Source organism: Vicugna pacos, chromosome 19 (assembly GCF_048564905.1).
Source record: "Vicugna pacos chromosome 19, VicPac4, whole genome shotgun sequence".
Lineage (NCBI taxonomy): Eukaryota > Metazoa > Chordata > Mammalia > Artiodactyla > Camelidae > Vicugna > Vicugna pacos.
Genome location: NC_133005.1, coordinates 10,526,858 through 10,548,833, shown reverse-complemented (window position 1 = coordinate 10,548,833; position 21,976 = coordinate 10,526,858). Strand labels below are relative to the sequence as shown.

Genomic DNA, 21,976 nt, shown 5'->3' with positions numbered 1-21,976 from the left:
TGGCAAGAAGGATTTTTTCATATAACAGCTTTATTGTGATATTGTTCACACACCATGAAGTCCACCCACTTGAATGTTACAATTCACCAGCTTTTAGCATATTCACATTTGTGCAACCATTATTATTCCAGAACATTTTCATCACATCAGAAAGACCAGTTGAAATGCATGACCTATCCACCCCTTCCCAGTGGTGGTTCTAAAGAAGTTTCTTGGCTGTTCCTGACCATAAATTAACTTGTTACATTCCATGAAATATCTGGGAGGAATTCTAATCAGAATTGCAATGAATCTGTCTATCAAAGCAGGAAGAATTAACGTCTTTATGGCATAAACTTCTTCTACACATGAATATATCTGGGACCCTAACTTTTCATCTGTCCAGAGCCAGGCCTATGGGAAATCCTCATTAATTCTTGGGTTTGTGAATGATGAGATTCAATACATCATTAGATGCAACTGTAGCCTTTCACTGAAGAGAAAAGTAACCTCGTAGAAGCCAAGTGATTCTCTGATGGTTAGAATGAGTGACCGCCAGTGCTGGAGTGTTCGAGTGGACTTGGTGCTTGCAGAGTTCTCCACCACCTACAGCTAAGGGGATTACCGTGTTCTTTTACTTTTTTTTTTTTATGGCGTTGCTTTTATTTTTACTTATTATATAAAATTATTTTTTATTGAAGTGTTGTAAATTTACCATGTTAGCTTCAGATGTACAGCAGAGATTAAGTTATAAGCTTATGCATATGTATATAAATGTTTTACAGATTGTTTTTAGTACAACTCATTACAAGAAATTGAAAATAGTACCCTGTGCTATATAGTAGGTCCTTGTCATTTATTTTATATTTATTAATGTGTATCTGTTAATCCTCCCTTTCCTGCCTGCTAACAACAGTTTGCTTTCTATGTCCATGAGTCTATTTCTAGCAGCACCGTTTTTGCTAGCAATATATGCTGGTTGGCTCTTTTCTGTTTCAGTAGTTCCATCTTATGTGTGGGCATTTTTCTTCTAGTGGGCCTGTGTGTGGTTTGCACACGTGATAATAGAGATCTGTATTTGGGAGAACTCCAGGCCTCGTGTAGTCCCTCGTATGGAGTGCCCACTGAACTGATGCTTGAACGTGGAAAAAAACAGTAAATGTTGGAATTTCCACTATGGTTGAGACTTCCAGGTTTCTATAACCTCTTTAGCCCACATAAATTTTGGCTGCACCCAATACTGGATAATTTGGTGGAACTTCATGGTATGGTGGTGTAGAGACAGGGCCTTGTATGCTTCTTCTCTTTCCTTTTTCTAACAGTCATTTTCCTGGGCCTTCCAGGTACTCCCCCAGAAGGGCCCAGGGCTGGCTTGGTGCTGCACTGAGGCAATATTTGTTAATAAGTCCCTTTCCTCATCTCTTCTGAGCCTCCATTTCCTTCTCTGCACAATGAGGGCTTAGACTAGATAAGTGCTTTTCAGTTTCTTTTAAAGCCATGTTTCCTTTGAGAAACAGAAAATTCAAATCTCTCCTCCCATCACAACCCTTTAGATTTTGACACGTCCTCCAAGGAGTCACATAGCTCTTTGTGGTAAATTGATGTGATTGTGATTCCACGTGGCACAGAAAAGACTCTTCAGAGATTGATTGCAGGGAGAGGGCAGGAAAGGGGCAGTATGTCACACTTTCTTGTGTGAGCACTGGAGCAAAGGCTTGGGTTTATATACAGTGTCTGATGTGGCATCTCTCTAATCTTGCACAATGTGATAAACCTCTATCCCTAGTTTCTTAATGTGTCAAGTTGGGGTGGTAATGATTTAAGGCTTTTGTGAAACGTTATACACATAAGCCATTTGTGTCTCGGTAGATTCAAGACCTGCTAGAGAGTCGGAATTTCTTTAAAAATACATATATATTGTCCACATCACTCTGTCTGTGTGTATTTTGAAGTTCCTGGAGGGTGAGGGTTGAGTGTAATGTCCATCGTGGGACAGGTGGCCCATGGGCCTGTGTGCCTCAGATTGCCCCCTCCTCCCCAGTCCTCTTCCTCTCAGTCCAGGATGAAGTTCCCTAGTAGATTTACACAGAGGTCTTGTGGAAATGGCTTTTCATTTTATTGTTTCACCAAGGAGGGTTGCCATCATGATCTCTGTGGTCAGGTTTTGGTGACCTGAAGGCTATGCAATTGGGGATTTCTATTTTATAAAAAGAAAAAAAATTACAAATACAAAATTAGACCTAAGTTGGTGGCAGGGGCTTTTGAAAGTGGGGACCATTAGCTTTGTTAGCTTCAGGTGCAGTGGCCTCTGGCCACGAGGACACATCCTCATGCTCTGAATTTGGAGGGACCAGTGGGTTCAGTGGGAATATTTACTGAGTGCATCTCATGGGCTGCGCATTGTCTTATTTGTACTGTGTGTTCCTTATTTGAGACGGTGAGCTCATTTAAACTCAATAGCCTCTTTAAAATAATAGACTTTTTATTTTTAGATGTAATGTAGATTCCCATGTAGTTGTAAGAGATAATATGGAGAGGGCCTATGGACTCTTTGCCCAATTTTCTTTAATAGTTCCATCTTGCAATGTTGGGGTACTATTCATTCGTGACTCACTAACCCTTTTAGGTTTGTGTTATTGCCCTCATTTCTATTTATGAATAAACTGGTGTTGAGAGAGGCACACAGGTCTGCCCAGGTCACCCACGTGGTTAGTGAAGATTTGGGTGGAACGTGGGCTTGGCATTTCCAAGCAGTACCATTATGATGGTCTGTGGCAGGGAGCAGCATTCACTTTGCTTGTTTATTCATTCATTCAACAAACATTTATTGAATAAACTCTGTGGGTCAGATGCTTTCATAGGGTTATCTGATTCTTCAGCAGTATGGAGAATCAGGTAATGTTTTCTTTTTTTTTTTTTAATATGAGAAAAATATCTCTGAGAGGTTATAATCTCCCCAAAGGAAAAATAGCTCATAAATGAGGGATAGTACATTTGTACAGTTCCTTCTTCTTATGCAGGTGGTACCCTAGGCATTTTACATTTGCAAACTTCCATAATCCAGATATATTCTTGTAAGGCAAGTAGTTTTTTTTTAATTGAAGTATAGTCAAGTTTACAATGTTGTGTCAATTGCAAGGTGGTTTTATTTTGAATTTTGAATGGAGAAAATATTTTTTGAGGGGGTTAATTAAGTTTATTTATTTGTTTCATTTTTCTAAAATGAGGTACTGAGGATTGAGCCTAGGTCCTTGAACATGCTAAGCACGTGCTCTACCACTGAACTGTACCCTCCTCCCCAAAGCAAGTTTTCTTACCCATTATTCTGCACCTTAGGAGTTCAAATAAATTGGCGTTGAAATCCAGATATTTTGATCCTACTATGGTTCTTTGCATTATATCCTGCTGAGGGGTGGGGAAGCAGTTCCTTTATTCATTCATTTATTCAGCAGTTTTGAGCACTGACTTTGCATCAGGGCCTGCCTAGGTGCTTGGAAACATAAAACAAGAAATGATCCTTTTCTGCAGGGGATGGAAGCCTAGACAAAAAGCTGGGTAATGTGATCTGAGCTTCAGTAGCCATGTGCAGACGCTGAGGACAAACTTATCCCCGATTTGCTTGGACTTCCCTTGCCTTCTGGCTGGTGCACACCAGGTCGCCGCATCCCAGTGAGGCCCGCAGCCCACAACACAGTATGTACATCGATTTACCCTCCCTTCTCGGCAGGGCCTGCAACATGAGCGCCCCTGACTACGTGCAGTGCGCTGAGGACCACCAGACTCTCCCGATTGTGGTCCAACCCGTGGGGATCATCTTAGAGAATTTCTTTTGCATCTATAATGGAATCTCCTTGGTGAGCCAGATCAGACCGTGCGGCTCCCAGTGGGCACTCTGTATCTACTATAGGTATCTCTATGCACCTGAGAATGGATGGAGTGACTTCCAGACCGACCGCAATGTCGTGGGTCTTGTCACCATTACTGACTGCGTCTTGGCCAAGACCTTCTAGAAGCTCCACACACAGAGGAGCTGTATGGCACCACGCTCTACGACTCTCAGCTCTTTGTCTTTGTGCTGTATGGGGAGGTGGCCGAGCAGCTGCACACCGACGTGGCCTTCAATCTACGAGGACTGCAGGGTGGTGGAGAAGAGGATCGAGGACTTCACTGAGTCACTCTTCATCTTGCCCAAGTCCAAGTGGCTGGATGGGGACCCCGAAAATTCTGGGGAGAAGACCCCCTCCTCTACATCCTATTTGAGAAGGAGGACTTCGTGGGACTGGACACAGACAGCAGGCAAGTCAACCTGAAGGCCGGGCCACCCTGGCTGTGTGAAAGATTGCTTCCCTACATCCAGAATGGGATCATCAAGGAGGAGGGCTTTCTTGTAGCCAAGGTGGGAAGGAGGTGTAGCCCGCCGGTTTTCAGACGTTTAAAACTAAATCCGCCTTTGTTTCAGAGAGATCCTTTTAGGGTTAGTGTGGACACTTACTCCCCCTTTTCAGCCAGGACACTTGGGGGGACCCCTGGAGTTGCTGTCCAATAGAGTAGCCACAGCTACTGATGTTAGTAGTGCTGGGGAGGAGGCTGGTCTGAGCTGAGATGTGCTGTAGGTCAAATGCACATCAGACACTGAAACTTGTCTAGTAAAAAGAATATAAACTATCTTGTTACTTTCTATATTGATTACACGTCAAAATGATAGTATTTTACATACAGTAGAATAAGTAAGGTCTGTTCGTAAAATCAGTTACTTGGTTTTTTTTTTTTTTACATTTTAAACGTGGCAACTGGGAAACGTTATTTTCATGACTCTCATTTCATTCCTGTTGGACAGCCTGTCCTGGGACAGTTTCATCCCTTTGCTTATAAATGAGACTCTGAATCCCGAGACGCAGAACGAGGTGCTGGTTGAGCCCAGGGTGGAGCCGATGTCTCCTGCCTCCCAGGCCCAGCACCAGCATGGCTCAGGCCCTCTCCCCTGCCTGACAGCCACCATGCCAAGTTAGGACATCAGAAACACTGCCAGGGGCTTCCGAATTAGCTCCTTATGCAGGGAAAGGCGTGTCACGGTGTATGGGACACAGCAGGGAAAAATTCGTCCTCACTTTGTCCCTGTGATTAGGTCAAAGACCCCACTCTGCCTTGGAAGTGCAGACGATCTCTTCTGGGCTGCCTAACCCCTCACCCTCTACTATGTTTCCCTGTGTATCTTTCAAGCTGTCCCTCGGGCAGAAGAGGGTGAGACGTCTTTGCCGAGAGGTGGTCCCCCTTTACTGGGGAGAGTGAGGTGAGCTGTGTCCCCCCAGCCTACGGCCTCGGGCCTTGAGTCTGGAGAGCGCTCATGGCAGTCCCACAGGTGACGGTCGGAGGACATGGCACGTGCTGCCGGGGCCGCTGTGCAGGAGGGGCTCTGTGATTCTCTGTGATTCTAAGGTCAGATTCTACTTTCTTATTGTTGGTAAGATGGAGGAGAAGATGCCAGAGAATTGATAAAAAGAAAATCCACACCAGTCCTGTGAATGACAGACACAGGGGATCCGTGTGCCACCTGCGTGTGGTGCCTGGCGGGCTCTGGAATAATTTTCACTTCCTCCCCGGACATTCCTCTATGGCTTAAGGAAGGGGAGAGGCATGTCGTGGCCATGATCTGTACTTGTCCTCACAGGGCCCTGTGATCTACATGCCCACACTACACTTCTGCTCCTTGGAGATGAGGTGTCAGGTTTAGGAAACTGGGCACTGCTGAGGGCATAGCTGCCAGAACCGTGCTACACCAAGGCTGGCTCCGTTCACCTCACCTGTCACCTCCTGTTGAGTCCTAAGGCGTCATTCAAGGTAGGTGCATCGGTGCAATGTAAGCAGGGACCTCCTTCACCCCCTGGACAGACTGGTGGGTGATCAGTGGAAGCCTGGAGCCCTGCCCCAGCCCCACGCCAGTGCCTCCTATTTTGTCATAGGAGGCACTGGTGACATTTTTGCTCAGCAACTGCTTGGCTCTGATTCTGCAGAGCCAACAGAGAATGCCAGCTTGTTTTTGCCTTTTGAAGTCTGCCCTTGGGATTTGGCGGAGTAGCTGGATGTGTGCTTAGCCCATAGTGTTTGACACTGTCACCATTGTTTACCCAGAACCTCGTGTACCAGGCATGGCTGCCGGCATCAAAATACAGCAGCGCATTAAACCTCCCTCCTGGTGGGTCTGTCTGTTCTGGTACCTTAAGGGCTCAGCCAGCATCTGAAAGTCAGTGAGATAACGCGGCCAGTGAGCTCGGGTCAAGCACGTTCTCCTCCAGTGACTTTTACTCCATTGTTGCTTTTACTATTACACAGTCATTAATTTTTTAAAGAATGCTTTGGTTCATGAGCAGAACCTAATTCTCCCCTGTTCCTCTTGGTGGGAGTGAGTAAAGTTGTCCAGCTTGAAATGCGAACACATTTTGTAGCTCAAAAGCTGTCTACACGCATCTAGGTGAAGTTTTGGTTTGGGGCGCTGACCACGTTGGGGTCCCCCGGCAGCATCGCTCCCCTCAGGCCCCTGCCTTCCCTGGATCAGGAGGTGAGGGTGGGTCTCACCTTCCCCGCATCCCTGTCCTCATCACACTGACGTAATATCTTGTAAATGCTGTCAAAGTCATTTTTGTTCTCGTGTGTTTCTAATTTTGGCTGTTCCTCTTTTCCTTTTTCTATTTTCCTTTTTCCCTTATACCACCCCATGAGCATGTTGTTGGGTCTGAAAATGTGGGCTGTGCACACCCTGCATTGGAATAGCCAGATCGCCCTCTGTGCCGTCTCCATCGCTTTAAAAAGCAAAAACTTAACAGTTGCCATGATTCGTATATTATCCTAGTCATCTTATTTTCTACTTTTTTGGAATTTTTGCTATGTTAGCACATCACCCACTGGAGTTTGATATCTGTCAAAGTCCTTGCTTTGAGGAACCTGTTAGTTCGTCCTTATATTTGGTAACAAATGCTCTCTTACTAATTTTGTTTATTTATTTTGAAGAAGTGAGATGCGAATTGATTTAGGCGGCTGCTGAGGGATTTTTTTCATGGAGTATTTAAACTTGGAATGTCAAAATCTGCAGCACCTTGATTGATTCTGGCTTTTACACAAACGTGCTCGGCACACGGTTCCTGGCTGTCGCTGTGTGACGTGCGTGACGGCGCTTCCTGGCCGGCGGTCACTGGTGAGGAAGTGGCCGGCTTGGGGGTGAGCAGCTGCAGGGGACGCTGTTGGAGGAAGCAGTCACCGGTTTTTTGTTTTTTGGTTTTTTTTTTTTCTGCATTCACCTTCCCAGTGCCATTTACTTTACTTTGCATTCATAGAGGGGCAGGAGCGGGCCTAAAACCATGCCACTCTTTTGTTCCCTTTATGAGGCTGGTTTTTCTAAGTATCAGGAAAACATTGCCTTGTCCTAAGTAACTGGTTCACTTGGATCTGGTGGACACAGGGACCGCTAAAGGGGACCGTAGCTTCCTCTCTGCTTCAGCCAGTGGGCATTCAGAGCCGGGTCTGTGGTTTGCCTCAGCAGCCGTGCAGGCCTCCCTGCACCGGCCTTTACTTTTACCCCTTTTTGGCAGTAAATAGCTGACTCTGTGTCTGTTGCAGCTGATGTCCACCACTGACGGCCGTGTCGTTATTTTGCGGTAGTGAGTCTCCAACACCACTGTCAGCCGTGAAGGGACCTTGCATTCTCACCCCGACCCTGGTTCATCTCACCCAGGGAAAGGGCTTGGCCACCACCGTCATGCTGGACATGAGGCCTTGTTTCTCCTTTCATGCTCTGGTCCAAATGTGGACACTTCATCCTTCACTGACTTGGTCTCGCTTGAGACAGTCCAGACTTTCTGAAAGAGTCCATCACATTCTGGGGGGGAACAGAACAGAAGTAAGAGTCGCAAGTAGGAGTCTAGGCTGTCTGGGTTGGCAAATGCAGGCTGGGATCTGTGATGGCCGGTCTGTGCCCTGGAAACTGGCCTTTCCCGTGGCTCCCGAGAGAAAAGGGGTCGGAGCGAGAACAGACTTGCCTGGGTTCCTACCATCCTCATCTGCTCACTGACAGGAGTGTCAGCTAACTAGGAGCTCCCCCAGAACTCGGGCCCTTCAAACCTCAGACCACGGGAGATCCTTGAGTCCCTTCTTCTGGTCCTTCTTTGTGAGAATCCAGTGCCTTCTGAGGTGACTGGCAGCAGGAGATGCCTCCCCCTCCAGGGAACTCCCTTCGGAGGACTGTGACTCAGTGCACATTGCTGTGAGCTTGTGGGTTTCCATCGTGCTCCCTGCAGAACCAGACTTGAGACTGGCTTAGCGACAGAAATAACAAGACTGATTCCAGGGCAGGGCCAGGTGGAGGGAACAGTGGAAATTGAATGTGACCTCAAACACCTAGGTGGGTGCTGGGGCTGTTACTAAAATGGGGAGCTTGGGAGGTATCTGCCAGGAATCGAAGTCTAGAGTAAATGGTGGACATAAGGCCTTTTTTTTTTGACATATGGCATTTTTAAGATGCCATTTGTCATCCAAGTTAGGACTTCGAAGAGGCACTCGTGTCTCTGAGCCTGGGGCTCAGGTGAAGGAGCCGGACTAGAGATACACATTGGGATTCGTCATTCTTAGCTGGTGTTCACAGCCGTGCAAGTGGATCAGCTCATCTCAAGAGGTGCAGACTGTGGCTGAGGGGGGGCAGGGCTGTGCCTGGTTTGGAGGAAAGCCCGGACCATGCAGCTTTGGTGTGTCAGTCAGCGGCGTTTGTGATTTTCAGAGCAATGGCATTTATCCTTAAGGTTCTGGGGGGTGGGCAGGGCCACCCAGGAAGAAATCTGAAGAGAGGGTTTTGGCCACGTGTGCGCGTCTTGGGACGATCCAGAGGCTGCAGGGTCCAGAAGGGGAAACTCCTCAGAAGCTGGAGTCGGAGTGGGGAGTTGGGAGAATGTAGTCACACTCTCCTGTGATGAAGGGAGGGAGGCCTAGGGAGTCCGCACCCTAGCGGACTCTCTTTCCCACGAACAAAAGGCAATCAGACAGAAGATTTGAGGTAAGAAGGGATGGGCGTTGGGAGAGGAGCCAACCTGGAGAAAGGTGGTTGAACAATTCTTGAATAGTCTCCCTGAAACATAGAGTTAAAAAAACCCAGACTCTTAAGAATATTGATAGTGACTGGGGAGGAGGCAGTTGTTTTTCTGACCTCCTAAGAGTAAGGTATGTATCCGGGGATATACAGAAGAATCGGGCAGTCTGTTCCGGGGGCTTCACCCTTACCAGGGGGAACAGTGCAAGTTTAAAGGGGGAGAAGGGCAGCGGAGGGAAACTAGCCAGGCCCCGTGTCACGTACCAGTCGGCCGCCCTACTTGCGTGTTGCATTCACATCCATGCCTCCCAAGTGGGCGGTGGCAGCCCCGTTTTGAAGATTGGGAAGCCTTCTCAGAGGTTTAAGGAATTGGTTCATTTAGCGACTAGTAAATGCTGCAGCAGGATTCCAGCAGGGCCTTGTCAGACTTCAAGGGCATGTTCTCTCTACTAATTCCGGTTGTACCTGAAATGGTGAAGTGAGTCAGTTTCGGAGCCTTTCAGAGAAAGTACGCTTTAAGTGCCTCAGGACTGTTGCACAAAGCTCAGTGTTCTTTCATGGTTCGGAACCACCGCAGTGCTTTTTGCCCCACAGATGTAAGGTCTTACTCCTTTGACGATGGCGTGGTTGTAAATGACGTACAGGTGCAAAACCACACTTAGCAGCTTCTGAAGGGAAACTCTCCTGTTCTCCCTTGATCGGCTTTCTTCCACGGGATGTAACTGTGCTGCAGCTAAGGCCTGAGCTTTCCGTATGGAGTGAGGGTTTGATATCCAAATTTAGCATAAAACAGTCAGATGGAGAAAATCGAAGATGACAATATATTTTGGGGTTTCATTAGACAAGACATACTATCTGTTAATGGCTCATAAAGCTAATGAAATTGAGTACAGAACATTGCATTTCTTACTTTCTACTGAGAGCTGTCTTCCAACATAAGGTTCTCTGCTTTGGAACTTCAGCTCAGCCACTAGGGCGCCTGTCATTGTGTTGGTGTGATTGCATTTACACAGTGCATGTAATCTGGGCTTCCTTAGCCCCAAACACTCCAGTGCAGAATCATAGGATGCAGCCATCACTTAGTTATACAAATACTTCTAAAACTATATGATACCAAAAAAAAAAATAAATAAATAAAAATAAAGAGAGAGAGGGAGATTGCCTTTATCAAAGTTCCTTTGGATTTTAACTGCAAAGTGTTGTTGAACAGCTCTGGTTTCCTTTGGATATGAATATATACATTTCTTTACATGTAACTTGGATTTCAGGCTTGAACACCAAGCTCTTGTTTTCCATGAGCCACAAAAATCATAGCCAAATGACACACGTATGAAACAGTTTATTCTTTTTATCTGAGACAGAATCCTTGAATTTGGGACTTGAGCTGTGATTTTCCTGTTTGCTTTTCCCACCCCTCTTGTCACCTCACTCCTTTTTCCCACGTGGCCTCCAAGAGGTCATGGTCTCATAGGAGCAGGTGGACAAATACCATTTGGTCGCCAAGCAGTGCTGCTGTAGACGGAGCCCAGCCAAGAGCTAAAGGACATCATCAGGGAGGACTTCCTGGAAGAAATTGATTCTACATTCAGTTCTGAGGACAGAGTAAGAGTCAGCCAGGGGAAGGAATCAAGAGGGAGACTCAGGTGGCAGGAGCAGCCCGGGTAGAGGCCTGGAGGCTTGTGGGGTGGGGACTCGGGGAGACTGCCCTGTGTGGTCCAGGGTGGTGGGTGACCCTGCTTTGAAGGACACTGGAGAGGGCCTAGGGGTGGAGGGCTTTGGAGGAGCTTGGTTTTTACTAGAACTGACACAGAAGAGGCAGTGAAGGGTGTCAGCAGGAAGTGACCCTTAGGAGAGCAGCTCTGCCTGTCCTTTTGAGTCCCACCCCTTCATTCTTTTATTCACAACACACGCAATTCTGACTGTCTAGGGGAGAGGGGGTGGACCCACAGTAGTAAGCAAAATGTACTTGCTTCTTGAGAGCTTAGCAGTGTCAGAAGTTGACTTAGATTAAAATGTTTTATTAACACAGCAGGGCACCTAATCCAAAGTGCGGAGGTTGGAGGGAAGGAAGACTTCCTTGACAAACAGTTAAAATGAGCCTGGAGGCTAGTGGGAAGTAGCAGCAGGTCACGGGGCCCCTGAGGTCACTGGGGACCTGGTACTGAGGTGAGGATGGGCAAGCAGGGTCGGGGGTGGGGCTAGAACTCTACCAGGGAGCCTCTGATGGGTTTGAAGTGGGGGAGATGTAATCAAATTTGTGCTTTGGGAAGGCTGCCTTGGCTGTGTGTGTGTGTGTGTGTGTGTGTGTGTGTGTGTGTGTGTGTAGCGGGGAAGAGGGGGAGGGTGTCACCAACTGGGAGGATCATTAGAAGACCATTCACGGGCTCGGAGGCCACCAGTGGGAGAGGGGCGTCGGGGCAGCTTGGGGACCGCAGGGGCAGAGTGGATGCCGGGTTTCCTTATGTGGAGGGCTTGTTAGCGGGGTCGCTGTAGCGACACCTTGTGGCTGGAAGTAAACAGATGGAGGCCGCCAGGTGGACTTACCTCTTCTCTCCTTCCCTGCCTTGTGTGATGATCTTAGCTCTGCCAACATATGTAACAGAAGAGCTAAGTTCCAGAGTAGCCCAGGACTTTGCTGGGCTCGTTCAAGTGAGAGCAGATAGGATTTAGGCTTGTGTTGAGATCTGTAAGTTAACTTAGCTAGAAACGTCCCGTCTTTTGGATTTTCATAGGGGTAGTAATTCTTCATAAAGATTGCTTTCTTGGTGAGAGGAAATTTAATACAACTGATGTCTTTCTCAAAAAATATCTTATCTTTTAAGAAATTTAATATTCAAAATAATAGGAATATTTTAAAATGATAAACTAAGGCTTTCGTGTAGTTTCTTTGGTTTCTGAGTTGATGTGTAGGTAGACCCTTTGCATTACATAATAGCACATCTTTGACAGTATTTAAAGAGCTGTTAGTGAGCGCCCCCAATTTGAAAGCATCATTAAAGCTTGCTCTGAAATAGTGAAGTCATATAGGTCTTGTTTGCAGAAGCCAGATATTTGGTTTATAATCTGCAGCATAGCTCCCTGTATAAAATAATAATAGATTCAAAATTAACAAAGTGGAAAATAATTGATTTTTTTAAAAAAATGAAACATAAACTTTCTTGTGCTATTGTTGCAACTGGAAATTTCGAAAAGAAAAATCCTATTGTACTATCATCTACGTGAAATACATATATGTCTGTCACGTTTGAATAGTAACTGCACAGTGGTTTTTGAAGTCAGGATCATTCCAGCTCAGATACTGGCAGTGATGGTTGCTGGTTTTCAATGGAAGAGCCTAAATTTGCTTTCTTAGCTTTATTCTTTTCTTTTCTTATATTTTCTTTTCTTTTCTTTTCTTCTCTTTTCTTTTCTTTTCTCTCTCTCTTTTTTTTTTTTTTTTCTGGGTAGTGCGAGGGTTGAGTAGTGCTGTGCCAGCATGATTTGGGGGCAATTTGGGGGCAGATGTCGTGCAGCAGCAGTGAGATATTTCCATGCATTTTACTTTCCGGACATCACCAGGGAACATGTGTGGTTTGTGCCTGCAGGATGCGATGCTGCAGGACTCCCTGGTCCATCAATGTTATGTCTTGGAGCTGCTCCAGTCAGTGAATGATTTTCTGTGGCTTGGAGCTAATGTGGTCTGATGCAGATGATCAGATGTGTAACTAAAGTCCTGTTACTTGAAATAAGAGAAAAGCTAGCAAAAATGTCTCCAAAATACAGGATGAGGGAGGAGAATTGGCTGAGCTGCTTGCAGTGGGGAATATTCTCAGGTGACTCCCTCACTGTGTCTCCTGTCACTATCCCCCACAGCCCTGCATGGCAGTCCTACTGAAGCAACCATGCACTTTCTCAGAAACGCGCTGAATTTCCTTGTGCCTCTGATTGTTCACTTTTTTTTTTGAAAGCACATCTTGCCCTTTGCTTAAATGCCATCCCTGCTAGCCACCACTTACACTCATTCTTCTGGACCTCGTCCATATATAGCTGCTGAATGAAAGAACAAAATGTAGTATCTCCATTTAGTGGAATATTATTCAGACATAAGAGTGAATAAAAAAGAAAAAATAAATAAAGGGGAATATGAAAAAAGCCATCTGCTCTGGGTAGTCCACCCTGACTGCTCAACCCGGCCTTTTCCCTTTGAAACCCCACCCCTTATACCCCACTCTACTATTTTTGATAGTATTTACCACCTTCTAATAAAGTTTAACATTTTCAAAAAAAAAGAGACATGCTGATACCACTTCAACATGGGAAAGCCTTGATAACAGCACGTTAACTGAAAGGAACCAGACACAAACGGCCACATATTGTTGATTTCAGTGATCTGAAATGCCCAGAATTGGCTCATGCAGTGACAGAGAGCAGATGATGGTTGCAAGAGGCTGGGTGGAGGGGGGTTGTGGAGTGACTGCTAGTGACAGGGGTGTTCTATTGGGGTGATGAAGTGTTCTGGAAATAGATGGTTGTGAGGGCTGCACAACCGTGAGTGTGCAGAAGACTGCTGAGCGCTGTCTCTGGGAGTGCTTGTTGTTGGGGCGGCTTTATTTTGTTCTCATCCTGTAATGTGAAGGGTCATCTTGTGCTGAGACCATTCAACTCCTGTGAGTGGTAAGGCTAAGAGACTTTGCAGAGTCATGTTTCTTTTTTCCCCCTTGCTGAGTGTAGGCAAAAATGGTTTAAGCCTGAGAAAGTGCTCCATATGCAGAAATGTCTTTCAGTTTTGGCTGGTGTAAAAATCTTGTGAGCTTTTTAATCATTTAGGACAGTCTGTAGGGGGAAACAGCCTGTGAAGCCTGGGTGAGAGTTGGAAGAGCCGCGCTACCCTCCCAGACACGGGTGGGGATTTCACCCCCATTCAGGCAGTGAAGAGCCAAGACCCGTGAGAGGAGTTGACAGTCATGAATATTTATGTGTATCCGCTGCTTCATCTTGGATATTAATTTCTAGCTGAGTCATTTTGTGGCGGCAGCCTCATCCTAAATCAGGAATTTATAGTATCTGCTCTTTGAGGTGAAGAGCTGACAGACTTGATTATTTAACAGTCTATCTTGTATTGATATCTCAGATTCCTTTGTCAATCGCAAAACAGCAGAAATACAGACGTCCTTTAATGCCGATGTGACCTGGAGCAGGTTTAGTTTCTGTACCTCAGTGACCTTATCTGCGTGTGGGGAAGATGATAACAGTGCTTCCCTCAGAGGGGCTGGTGAGAGGAGACTGAGAAGCACAAATGGAAGACTTACACGAGATGCTCATGAATGACAAAATTTAGTGCTCTCAGCCTGGTGAGGCCTCAGGGGCAGAGATGTCAGAACAGAGCAGTCCTAGCCGGAGTTCGATCCGCATTGGCAGGTTTTATGATCACTATCACCACTGTGGGTTATCAGGTAGTTTTAAGACTTGGTAATATGAATTCATGGATAATGTTAAAGACTAGACAACTCAGATCCGGTTTACATAGTTCTCAAGATTTCCTGTGAGAAATGGATATTTTTTCCCCATCTTAAATCTGAGTGGATTCTCTAAAAAAATTCTGTAGTCCTCCATCTTTTTCCTTTAATTCTCCTTTTTTTTAAATAAAAGTTTTTAAATGGAGTTACTGGGGACTGAACTGAGGGCCTCATGCGTGCTGAGCACATACTCTCTCAACTGAGGTATACTCTCCCCCATAATTTTTTTAAACTTTACTTTCTTAGTATTCAGAGGTTAGAGGCCTCTAATTCTTTTTTTGGAGACTTGTCCATAAACCGGTAAATCTAAAATTAATGGACAAAATTTGGTTTATTAAAAAAATCATTAGAACTTTTTTCAATCCATTCAAAAGGAAATGTTTATTGAGTTAAAATGTTTCTCCTTTATGGTGATTTCTAATTTTTGGTCTAGCTTAACTTATTAAAAGTAATCCTCATCATCATAATGACCAAGCTTGCTGTGAGTGGACACCTACCAAAGGCTAAACTGTTTTTCCCATGTTTTACTTCAAAGCAGGTGTTTGACGGTAGGTATCAATGTCTCCTTTTTGCAGCTGAGGGATTGAGAGGTGGGCAGCTTGTCCCAAATCAAACGCAGCTGGCGGTGCCTAGCTTGGTGCTGGAACCCAGGCTGCACAGGATGCATTCTCAATTTCTCCTCTGATCAGCCTCCCATTGAGTGGTTTCTAGAACACCTGTGAGTCCATAAATGACCGATTTTGTCTATCTCAGCCTGATGAGGCCTTCAAAGGAGAGACACCAGTGAGAATGTGAGACAGAGTGGCATAAATTAAAATTGTACATTTTCACAAATGTTGCATTCTCAGGTAATGACTTAAATAGTTTATGTTTTCTTTAAATTAGTGCTATGTAAGCACTAAAAACAAAACATTAAAAATGATTATAGTGCAAAATAGGAGTGGGCTTTGAAAGTCCAATCATTGCTAATGATGTTGCTTGTTTTTCTCTAGTGGTGCTTATTGACAGAATAATTTACAATGACTGAATTTGTTTTATGTATGTAGTCTTAGTATGGAGGAAAAGTTTGTCAGTGCATATTGAAAGTAAAATCTTTACTCTTTTCTTTCCTGATGATAAATATGTACGTTGTTTCCATGGCTTAAGTATATTTCCTCATTTGTGAAATTTGAGTGATGCCGTTTACCATGTCCGACTGTGAGAGGTAGACGCCTTGTATACAAAGCATCCAAGAGCTGCTTAGTAAAAATGTGCTGTCACAATGACAGATAGTTTAGAAGGATCAACTGTGAATACTAAAGAGGGTGGCTTGTTTCTGATGCATATTCAATATGGATATATATGAATATGGCTTAAAGTAACAAGGATTCAGGGTTTTGTGTGTGTGTGTGTGTACAGTATGAAGTTTTAATGAAATCTGTATCATTCTATTGAGACAGGGACTAGTTAAATTGACTTAAGCAGACGACCTTGAAGATTATTTAAATAGAATGTGTATTGTTACAACTCAGTGTTCATGCTGCCGTGTAACTATACACTCAGACATTTAAATTCGTAGGAATCTGACCAGAAGCATTAAGTTTAGAAAAATCCACATTGATCATTTTCAGGGAATAAGCTTCTCTCTTTTGTGATTAAAGAAAATTTTGATTTATTTTTCTGCACTCTTAATAGGTTTTAAAATATCAAAACATTGATTTGACATGTCAGCTTTTTTAATAGAAAAAAGCTCATGCTGTTTTAATATGTAAATAAATGTTTTTGTATTTCAATACACTTCTATGATTTCCTGGCTCTTTGAGAAGTATTTTGCAAGATACTTAGATTACCTACTGTTGGAAAAATACAGACATGACTTTTATGAATATAGGCCTAGTACAGGTCTGTTGGTTTTTGCTACAGTGCAAGACATGAGGACTAGGAGAGCAGTATGTGCTACATAAGCTTTTAGTTATCTGATTCTTGTTTCTGATCCACAGGCAATTTTTGTGTTGCACCTTTCCAGGCAACCAGGAAGGCCTTTTAAGCCATAGGTGGCGCTGTTGCACCTTCTTACAGTCTTAACTTTCCTGTTTGTAAAGGAAGTCTTAAACAACGTTTTTTTTTTTTTTTTTTTTTATTCCTTTGCTTAGTGCTTCAGGGTAGCACAATGTCCATTATGTCTGACTACCTGGAAATATTATTCTGCTTATGTCTTAGTTTTATTCTATCATCTCGCTGTGAACATTTCAGACTTCCTGTGCAAACAGTTGCAACATCGGACTTTTCTTGCAGTGTTAGAAACCAGTGAGCCGGGATTTTATAAAAGAGCTAGAAGCGGCCTCTGGAGCACCTTAAAGCTGAAAAGTGTACTGAGTTCCCTAAGTATTATCCCCACCGCTGTGTGTCAATGGGTGGTAGGAGATTTGGTACATATACAAAGGGGTGTGGTGTTTTGACTTGGGTTTGCGTGCACGCTCTGCCACTGAGCTACGTGATCCTGAGTCAGTTCGTTCTGAGTTTTTCCCTCGTCTGTGAGATGGGGACACTCATTTCTGCTTTGTAGAATTGTGAGAATTAGAAATTATGTAAAGTGTTTAGCACAGTGTGTATGACAAGAGGGCTCATAATCTTAACTGCTGTTTGGTGTGAAGCCATCATTTGATAGTCTTTGGCAATTACTGAGAAACAGGAAAATAAGAAAAGCTGGTTTTATGATGAAAGATATTTGAGGAGGTTCCATAGTTCCTATACACATAATTTAGCATCAGCAGAGTCAGGACAGTTACACAGTCGCCCTGAACCAATGTTAAGCCACAGAATTTTTTGTTACTTCATATATGTTGGGGCTTAAGGAGATCCAATACTTATACACATGTTGTGTCCAGCAGCCAACTGAGAGATGACAAAGAAGAACAGGCAGGCGATAAATGTCTCCTTTATTACTGATGAAGCCATGTTCTCCATGAAATTCAGGGCTGTGGGAGAATGAGTGTCATGACACTATGTCCCAGAATTAGAGACTCACGCAGTCCCAGGTAACTCTGGGCCACAGCGAGCATTCCCTTGAGAGGATCTGACCCATAATGCACAGGACTGTCTTGCCATGGAACTGAGCATCACGGCTGCTTCCTAAGGGTGGCCAACACTGGAGGGGAAGGAAAGCTTTCATATGCCCTGCTTGTCTCCCCGGACTCACACCTCAATCTGTTAGTGTGAGGAGGGCTAGCCGTGGGCCAGTGGTCAGGGGTGTGAAGGGAGAAGCAGTCTCCCATGGACCAGAGGAGTGGGGAGGAGGGAATCCCCCCTCAGTTTAAACAGGTGGTGGCTTGAAACAGAAGGGTGCTCCTCAAGAGTTTATAAGAGGGGAAATAAGGATTTCCTTTGGGACTCAGAATAGTCATGAAACACAGAAGATGATTAGATGGGAGACTTGTAAATCACTTTCTTATTAAATTGAAATTTGTTGGGCACCAAAAATGTGCTACATTCTTTTCTGAGAGTTTTACAGAAATGAATCCTCCAATTTTCACAACAAGTGAGTAAGAAAGATTTGATTGTTATCCCAGGTTTACAGTGTGGAAATTGAGGCACACAGAGGGTAAGTAATTTGGCCAAGGTAACAGAGCTAGTAAGTGGCAGAGCTGGGATTTAAATCCTGGCTATCTGGTTTCCAGGCTCCCAGGGATGGGCTTTGGGTGTTTAGAGGTATCTGCATCCCTGGATCTCTGTACCTCTGCATCAGTTAGACCAGAAAGGACAGGGAAAGTGGAGTTATACAGGTGCTCACAGTCGTGTCTCAGCCACTGTCCATGGAGTGTGCCCCGTGATTGGTGTTAATTGTTTTCCAGGCAGTAGATCTGTTCTTATAACAGAAATTTAGTCCATTGAGTTAATCTAGAAACCCTTCCTGCTCTGCTTCTGTCCACGCTTGCCATGTGACTGCCTGCCCGAGATTGGGCCGTGGAGGAGAATCTGTACTCATGGTTGAACTCCGATATTTCAATCTGGTTTGTAGTTTCACATCTCCTGTTACATTAATAAATTAAATTTCTGGTTTTCTTGCATCAGTGTGTCATAAGTTTGCTTAATGTGAAACCAGTCCATGGGAGCCCAGGGGTGCTGACGGTATAATTTCTGAGCATGTGGCATTTCTACCCGTGCAGAAATGGCTGGAGGATGTCCATCTTCCTCACTGATTTCTCCCAGCAGCAGGGTCCTCTCCCACCCCCGGATGTGAGGATGGGATCTCTCTGAGTAGGCCATTCAGAGGCCGAGTCCACCAATCAGATGAAGTACCTGGAAGTGGGTTTAATAGAAGAAAAGGGCTTCCAGGTAGTCCGATGGGCTGTTTGAGTCCGTTTGGTGAAAAGATGTCCACTGTCTGTGGTTGAGCTGCTTCTTTGCTGTTTAAAAGTCTGTATTACATGAAGGGATTTTAAAAAGCAGAAAGGTGTGATTTCAGGTGGTACATCCGCACCAGTGAGTAGTGCTGGATGACCGCCCGTGTGAGGAATAGACAGAGTCTTACAAACTCCATAAAACAGCTTTTAAAGCTCTTCCATCTGAGTGCACTTCGTATGGGGTCCAGTTCATGACTGGTCGCGCTGAGAGGGCACGTAACTGATGATGGCAGAAAGGACACGGAGGCATCAAAAAGGTCCCAGACATGTTCCGTGTTTAGAGGATGGGGCACAGAGTAATATATTTGAGCTGGTTTTTCATTGAACACTTTTGAGTATTTTCTAGGACTCCCCAATCCCCCATGGTTCCATGCAGCTGGGTGTCCCCTCAGTGCAGCTCTGTCAGCACTTTCCCTGGGCTGACGCGGTGTCACGGGGAGCAGGACGGTCAGTGTCCCCGGCTCCTCCGAGCTTCGTCTCCTCATCGGCAGAGCCGGGTTTCTCATCCGTGTCTACTTAGTAGGATTCCTGAGAATCACACGTGATGGTTGTCAGGTGTGATTTGTGGTTGTCTCTGTGATTGGTGTATAGTCAATATTTGATAGAAACACTTGTTTTTTTATTATAATTGTGGCTCCTAGATTGCAGTGGTTTTTAGTCTGCATTTATTTTTTTATATAAATTTATTCTTATTTTTAAATAAGCACTTGTATTTATTTATTTTCATGAAGGTACTGGGGATTGAAGCCAGGAACATGTGCGTGCACAACAGGTGCTCTACAATGGAGTAATTCCCACCCTCCTTGTCTGCATTTAAAAATAAATATTTCAATACACAAAACATTTCTTAAACACCATCATGGGTCCTATTTTCTGCATAGACAATTGAATACATATGCCATCTCAATACGAATAAATGTCGTAGGGACATACCTTTCTAAGTCTGTTAACGTGTTTTAAAACAATCATAGCTAGTGAAAAACACGAGTCTTGGATCCACTACTTCTTAGGGTCTGCTTTGCCATCATGGGGAATTACATTCTACAGAGAAGGCTAATTGGATCTCATTGATATTTGGATGATTTTGCAATGTTCAAGGCTTTCAAAAGCTGACCGTTTTGTATTTTAAACTAACTGCAAAGTTATCTTCTAGACGTTGTAAATCCTTAGCTTGTGAAGTGCCCAGTAATTCAGTTTGTATATGTCTGTGTCTCTGTGAACATGTATGTGTGTGATTTCAGGAATGTAGAAATAAGTTCCATATAGCCTTCTGAAACCTTTCTCCTCCAGTTCAAGGTGTAGGTATATGTTTACACAAATAAATTGATACTCTTTTGTGATTTGGCATATTGGTGGGAATAAGAGGTTCTCATAATTGTTTCAGAAGGGTTGGGGAGCATGAGCTTAGAAAATGAGAGGAGATAGAGGCAGGGAGGTTCTTTAAACTTTGTGCAAGATGAGAAACAGTAGCTTTTCTTTTTTCTTCTAAAGCAAACTGGCACTGAATTGTAAAATACTATACTCAGAATTGCTTTTCTGATCAGAGACAAGTGCCTCAGATTTTTCAAGGCAACATGAATGATGAAATGTGTTTTAGCAGTTATCTTTAAAAGTAGCTTTATTTTTCAAGTAAAAGGCTATAGCCTGTTCTTTTTTTCCAGCTGTACAAGAAATTCTCATTGATCCAGGTACGTGATCAACGTGTTTAGTTTATTTGGGTTATTTTTTTTTAAGTGCTTGATTCATTCTGGTGTGGATGAATGTTTAAAATTTCTGGATTTTGATCTTTAAAACTTGCTGATTTATCAGAACTGCTAAAAACCTGATGTTTGTTCCTTGTTTGGTGGGGCAACCTATTGATTTATGTTGTCTGTTATAGAGGGAAATTCTTCCTCTAGCCTGTAGATAATTAAGTGAATGGTTTGCAGTGTGCCTTAAAAATTATTTGAATGCATTGAGCATGTTTGTCCAGTGAATTTTGGATTGAGTCATAATAATGACTTTGCTTTGATTCTGTGGCTTTTGTCCTCTTCACAAGAATTTGAATTCTCTGTTGAATTTTGTATTCGTGTTCTTAACAGGGGAAGGAATTTTGCATATTTTACAGAGGTGGGTTTTCCTATCCCCTCTGAATTCCTTCTGTAATTGATACAGCGAAAATCTGTTATTGCAGTGCTTAATTATTTCATAAAAATTTTTTTGGCTTAATCAGAAACAATGACAAAGAATGATAAGAAAAAATATGAAAACCTTCCTTCCTTTGAAGAATAGAAATGAGGTGTTCAGGCTCACGCACGCTTTGTACCTGACACACTTACTCTCATGTCATTGTGTATCATGAGTCGGAGATGGAGTTGCTTCAGGTTTATAGATTTTTGTTGTAAAATTTGTGTTGAATTCATTCTCTAGGCATGATGATTCCTGTTGCCTTTGTGGAAAGTGTAGATGAAGGGAAACAAATGCTTTGTTTTGTTTTCAGGAGGCCTGAGATGCTGATGAGAAAAGAGTAGAGGGTGGGCTGAGGAAAATAGTGACAGACCCTCACCTCCAGGCTGAAATTGATGAACAAAGAAATCAATTAAGTGTATTGGTATTTGACTAATAGAAGTCAGACAGCCCAGACTGTCTAGTTATGCCCAAAGGAAAGTACTGAATTCACCTGCAGAATTAGGTGCTTTACCATGTAGAAGCAGCTTAGAGCAATCAGAAAAATCAGTCTTATGTTGAGATATAAAAAGAATACAATATCTTTTATTTCTGAAACTTTTCTACGTTAAGTTGTGTAGAGCTAAAATTAAGTTTCAAGCACCAGGAGTTAAGAGTTTAGGTGGTTCTGTGGGATCGTTATTCAGGGATGTGTCTAGACCCTGCTGGAGTGGCCGAAGCTGGCAGGAAAAGACCCAGAGCCAGGATTTGTCATCCTAAGATGTCCTCCATAATGGTTCCATGTGGGAGCCCATGATTGGGTTAACAAATTGTAACACATCCCAGCCGACTGTCAACTTTAAGAAGAAAAAATGTGCTTAGTAACTGCTTTAAAGCAAGCACCT

At 44.0% G+C, this 21,976-nt stretch overlaps 1 protein-coding gene across 2 annotated transcripts in view; it reads left to right on the top strand.

Moving 5' to 3' along the window:
* LOC140687210 (uncharacterized) overlaps window positions 1-21,976 on the top strand; it is a 68,805-nt gene that overhangs the window by 3,847 nt on the left and 42,982 nt on the right. The window contains exon 3 of one of the 2 annotated variants that reach the window (XR_012061377.1): window positions 3,508-3,766. The exons of the other annotated variant lie outside the window; for it this stretch is intronic. The gene's annotated coding sequence lies outside the window, so the exon portion shown is untranslated. Of the gene's footprint in view, window positions 1-3,507; window positions 3,767-21,976 lie in introns of those variants that run through there. 2 annotated transcript variants of the gene reach the window in all.